This window comes from Elgaria multicarinata, chromosome 3, assembly GCF_023053635.1.
Source record: "Elgaria multicarinata webbii isolate HBS135686 ecotype San Diego chromosome 3, rElgMul1.1.pri, whole genome shotgun sequence".
Classification (NCBI taxonomy): Eukaryota; Metazoa; Chordata; class Lepidosauria; order Squamata; family Anguidae; genus Elgaria; species Elgaria multicarinata.
The window spans coordinates 51694899-51701333 of record NC_086173.1 but is presented as its reverse complement, the minus strand read 5'-3'; positions in this window follow the sequence as shown (position 1 = coordinate 51701333).

Sequence of the window (6435 nt, the reverse complement as noted above, 5' to 3'; positions counted from 1 at the left end):
GTGGCAACCTCCAAGATGTACAGTCACACCCATTTTGTTGATAGAATCAATCCTGTTAGAGCAGTATGACAAAACAATGGAACCAATGACCTAGGGAGGTTGTGGGCTCTCCCACACTAGAGGCCTTCAAAAGGCAGCTGGACAGCCATCTGTCAGGGATGCTTTAAGGTGGATTCCTGCATTGAGCAGGGGGTTGGACTCTATGACCCTTCCAACTCTACTATTCTACAAAATAAGAAAAGGCCTATGCAAAGCACAAGTGTGTTGCTCTTTAAGATTCTAATTCTCATATTGTGTACCAATGGAATGGCCGAATGCAGATGGAATATTACTGATTTCTTAAGTATGTTTAAGCAACTTAGCGGGTGCTTCCAGATGAAAGATTCCTAGCGCTACCAGTCAGAAAGCTTTGTGCAGCTACTCTTCCCCCCCCCCCCTTAAGGGATTTTCATTGAGGATGAAGACAGAAAATGTGGAGGGAAAACTCAGGAAATTTACAAGTGGAAGAAGATAATGACCTGGTTCACTAGACATGGTGGGCTCATCAAGGGTGAGCTACAGTGTGTGCTGGGGACCATTATGAATATGCACCCCCTGATTGGTGTGTTGTCTGAACCCAGCCATCATTGGTTATTTGAGGTTTTAAAAGCCTCATAACCTTTGGTTTGTAGTAAAATTATGCGAGAGTCGTTTAACTCTTGAATAACCCATGATGGCTGGGTTTGGGTAACATGGTACAATCTCAATCACCCTGATTGAGGACTGCATATTCACATGGCACTGCTCATCATAGGTTATATAACACATGATAAGCCCCTCTCATCATGCAAATTGGCACATTGTCTCTGGATCCCTTATAAAATTCTGTGAATGAGAAAGGGAGATGGCACAATGAAGGCATCTGGAAACAGATGGAGGTGCTCTTGTGGACTCCATCTCCTCCCTCTTGCCTTAACTGTGGCTTCACACGACTGCTACAGCACACCAAGTTCCATCAAAGCCATGGTTTCACTCTGTGCTTAATGAGGGAAGAATGGTTTGCATCATACATGTTTTGAATTAGTGAACATATAACATGAAACCATGGGAAGGGAAAGAAGTGGGAAATCAATCTGGAGAGAGAGAGAGAGGGGGGGGGGAAGGAAGGAAGGAAGGAAGGAAGGAAGGAAGGAAGGAAGGAAGGAAGGAAGGAAATAAATGCATGAGCCTGTGTCCTGCTCTCAATCTTTTAATCATAGTTAGGAGATTGGCAGCATCACTTCTGCACCAGGCCAGTATATCAAATTCATTTTGTTCTGAATATTCAGTCCAATCCAGTTAATCCCTGATGTTTCTGTTATTAGACTTAATGGGAGCTGAACGGAATATTCATTGCAGAGCATAGGCGTGCGCACTGCGCAGCACATTTCATTAGGTTGCCAGCCAGGGAATTTGTTTTTAAAAGGTGAACATTTATTGACTACTCAGTCATAAAGGACATTATTTTTATTCATTTATTTATGAAACACTGTAGATTCTGATGCTCTACTCTGTGTTCGGCTTGCCTGTCTGCAGGAGGGCCGTTGGAGTTTGGGGGTGGGAATGAGGAGACACTCCTCAAGCCCCAGCATTGGTGGGGCTTTGTGGCGACACTGGCCAGAAAAGGGGCTTATGAGGCGATATTCGCCTTCGTGGCCCCTCCTCCTGATCTCTTGAAAGTGTGGCTCCTGGCAGAAAGACTCCCAGTAGAGCGACTCCTTTTTGCTCCTGCTGTTGGGAGCAATGGTGCGCTGTCAGGGGCGGTGACAGCAGAGCAGCCAGAGGGCTGTTCCTGCCATGTGGGCGCCGTTTTGGTGCACCATGTGCCCAGTATCATTTACACGTCCCTCTGTTGGTGGAACGTCAGTCGGCGCAGTCGCTCCAGCAAAGGTCTAGTCGCCAAGGGGGTGCAGCTCCTGGCAGAGGGGCTCCCGAGACGGCGATTCCTTTTTGCTCCTGCTGCTGGGAGCAATGGTGCCCTCTCTTGGAGGCAGCGGTTCTTCAGCATGGCGGCAGGGCAGTGGAGGACCGTTCCCGCTGTGTCTGGATCCCCTTCTAGATCCCTACTCAATGTCCCCTTCAATTCGACGATTATTGCTTAAGACATTAGTGTGTGCCTGGGCATCACTTGAACTTATTGGGGAAGTAGACTGCATTTGAAGTTCTTTCTACATTGTGAGGTTTATAACTAAAGTTCCTGTTGGCTTTTATGAACAAATGAGCCACAAAATGGCAATATTAAAGGCTGGTCATAACATCCTATGATATAAACATAATTCAAATCCTTAATGACTGATACATTGGCTCAGTTCAGACATCGTGTCAAAACAGGCTAAGAAAGCTTAACTACAGGTTGGTATGATGTCTGAATTGACAAAGTCTAGTTACAGCTACCAGCCCACCTCCAGAGGCTCCTTCACCATTGAGAAGATGGAAAGAAGATGAGCAGATCTAAGCCATGTTTGTCTGGAAGCTCCAATCTATGGTTTGGTTCTAAACTACAGTTAGCACAAACCAGGGCTTGGTGCAATGTGTGATTTGCACCTGTGTGTGATGTATCATTGTTGACCTGCAAATGAATCATGGTGAATGAAGCAATATATGTCACAGGTGAAAAATTGTCAAGGTAGAATACAAATCTGAAGATTCACATATATGTGGAAATTTGACTTTTCATCACAATCTCAAAACAACAACAAAAAACCCTCAAAATTTTCAACTTTCATTTTGGCAGCCATCAACTGAAATTAGTCTGGAAACAAACACTGAATAGGGAATAATCTTGAACTGGCTGACAGGGTGGGTTTAGTTGGTCTAATTTCCCATCCATCCATCCCTCTCTATTTATTTGATCATTAAAGGCTTGATTAATCATCATGATGAATTTCCTCCACGATTTTCAAAGCCCACAGTGCTTCCCAGTCCAATGGCACAAAGGCAAAGGGGGGAAGGATTTAACTCAGCTTAACTTCGATACCATTTCAGATTGTGTGAAGAGGTTAATCCCAATGCCACATGCTGCTAACATAATTACAGCTCAGTTCGGAAACAATCATGTTTCACAAGCTCTTAGCCTGTTCAGAATAAAGCTTAACTATACAGTACATATATACAGCAATTCCTATTTCAATAGGTTGTATGCAGAATTTGCGATGAAAAATTATATGTGCACATGTGGGAGTGATATATACATACATAGAGATTAGCAGTGCTGTCCTATGCATTACTACTCAGACATAAATCCCATTGAGGCCAATGGGGCTTACTCTCAGGAAAATGTGCATGGGATTGCAGTCTTAAGCAATATCTGGAGGTTGAATGAAGTTCACACTATAGATCCAACATTCGGGAATTATTTATACCACTAACTTGATGGCGTTAATTTATCTAAAAAATCTATAGGGTGAAGAAATCTGATAGAAAAGATTATTTTCTCCTAATGTTAAGATGTGGGATCATCCATAAACCTGATAGGCAATAAGTTCACAGCTGACAAGAGAAAGTATGTTACATAATGTGTAATTAACCTGTAGAATTCAAAGTCTATTTATTAGGACCAAGCAAAAAATATACTAAAAATGTGCTCATTTTTGTGAATTTTGATTAGTCCCAGTAAAAGTACTGCCCAACTGTAGGTTTGGCATTTTTCCCTTCCTGGATCAGCACTTTGCTTTAGCACTCTTTGCCTTTTTGTAGAATCCACTATGACAAAATGTGATGGTGGCCACTAGCCTTTAAGAAGCATTAGACACATTTATGAAGGATAGGTCTATCAATGGCTATTCGCCATGATAGTTAAAGAAGCTCGTCCCCCTCACTTTAGGAATTCTCTCAGACTAGCCGGAAAGGATGTTCAGAAAGTATCTTCTTCAATACTTGAATACACTTTGCTGAGGAACATGAGTGAGGGGGTACTATTACCCTCACATCCTATTTACAGGCCTCCCATAGGCATCTGGTTGGCCACTGCAAGAAAGAAGACGATGGACCAGATAGGTGTTTTTTTTTTTGTCTTGAGCCAGAAGGGCTCATCTTATCTTGGCCTGGCAGTTCTGAGGGGTTGAGTGGTAACCTTGTGTACACTTCCAAAATATACTACAGGAAGCCACAATTGGCCCTAGCTTCCAGACATATTTTTTTTTGCAGTGGCCATAAGGTGGAAAACGTGCATGCACCTTTAGTATCTACATAGTATCTACATGGACTATGTGACCATTAAAGTCCAGTGAGGATTTAGAATGTATTCTCTTTAAAATAAAGATATATGAAATAACATTTAGAGTGAAGCTATGAAGGGGTAATTAGCCAATATGCAGATCTCCATCACAAGTATGATTGAAAGACCAGGACCTCAGTTCAGTGAAACAGCAGACAGATCTTCCTGTGGTTGGAAACATTTATTAGAGGACTAGCAGTGCTACTCTTCAGCTACAAGTAAGGAGTAGAAAAAGTCTCTTCAATCCAATGTCCTAACATTTAGCCAAAAAAACTTCCACTCATTGTTTCTAGTCCTATCCTCCGGAGCAACTGAGAACAATTCTGCTCCATCTTCAGCATGTCAGCCTTTCAGGTATTTGGAGACCACTATCGTGTCTCCACTTAATCTTCTCTTCTCCAACATACCCAGCTCTTTCCATTGTTCCTCATAGGTCTTGGTTTCCAAACCCCTCATTATCCTGGTTGCTCTTCTTTGGACACACTCCAATTTGTCAATGCCCTTCTTCAAATGGGGCGCGTAGAAATGGACACAGTACTCCAAATGTGCCCTGACTAAAGCAGAATAGAATGGAACTATTACTTCTGGTGATCTGAACAATAGGCTTCTGTTGATGCAGCCTAAGATTGCATTCGCCTTTCTAGCAGTTGCATCATGCTGTTGACTCATATTCAGCTTGTGATCCACTGAGGGCCCAATCCTATTGGGATGACCATAAGCCTCTGAACTTGGAGGCTTACGGCCATCTAATGCAGAATGGGAGGAGTGACAGAGGCAATCTTTGCCTCCACCCACCAGTATGCCCTCTTTCCCTCCTCTCTGATGTTGCCAGCGCAATTCTCTCCACTCTAGCTGTGAGGGAGAGGGGCCTGGAAGTTCAGATTCCTGGTTCCAAGGTAGGAGCAGTGTCCCCAACCACGGTCCAGGGATACAAACTACCGTATGCCCTTCTCCAGATTCTGTCTAGGGGCCATAGGACTGCACCCTAAGACACCCAGCTCCATTTTAGATTTATTGCTGCTGCCAAGCTAAGTTTCCCCTATCCTATACTTATGCCTTTGATGTTTTCTTTTGTCCCAAAATGCAAAAGTTTAATTTTATCTCTATTGAAATTTATCTTGTTAGTTTCAGCCTGTCAATTTCCTTTTGAATATTTAACCTGTCTTCTATTTAACCCCAGAATAGCTGTTTTTATAAGGATACTGTTGTTTTTATGTTTTTAAACTTTGTATATTTGTTTTTAATGTTTACTGTTTTTAACTTTTGTAAACTGCCCAGAGAGCTTCGGCTAGGGGGTGGTATATAAATGCAATAAATAAATAAATAAATAAATTCTATAGTGTTGGCAATCTCTCCTAGCTTATTGTCACCTGTAAATTAGATCAGGAACCCCTCTACATTGGCATCCAGGTCATTTGTAAAAAATGTTGACCACCACAGAGCCTAGGACAGAGCCCTACGGCACACCATTTGAGACCTGCCTCCATGAGGATGCAGAGCCACTAATGAGCATTCACTGAGTCCAGTTGCTCAATCAGCTGTTGGTCCACCTCACAGTAGCAGCATCCAACCCCCATTTTGCCATTTTATCTTCAACGAAATGCTGATTGCAATCTAAATTCTGACGCACAAAACTGGTTCGTGGATTGCAACATAAGGCAGCTTGTCTGCAAATAAAACTTTTTACAATGCCCTCAGCTTTTAAATTAAAGAGAGAATGGACAATGTCAGGAACTTTTGTGCTGGGGTACATTTCCTGAACAGTGACAATTCCGAAGATCAAAGACGACTACAAAAGATGAAAGGACAATTTTGTGATATATTTTAGACAGATCCATTATCTAGCCTTGCTTTATCTTTCTGCAAGTGACTTATCTAGCAGAACTTTTAGGAAGGAGATATTTTTGGCTTCAAGGTCTTTAATAAAAAATAATCTTTTTGATCTGACGGCATGGTCTAGAAATTGGAAGGTGTCAAGGGGAATGGATCCGCAGTAGTGCTAAGTCATTTATATGACGCAGCCACCATCGTGGAGCCATCCCAGGGCATTCCCCCCAAAGCTCCAAATTAAAAGTCGGTAGGCATGGCCAGACAGGAGGAGGGGAAAGGAGGGGGTGGACCAGCGAGCCAAATTACTGCTGGAATGCAGAAGGACGCCCACACCAGAGAAACATGTAAAGGAAAAAAAGTTTAAAGATTTT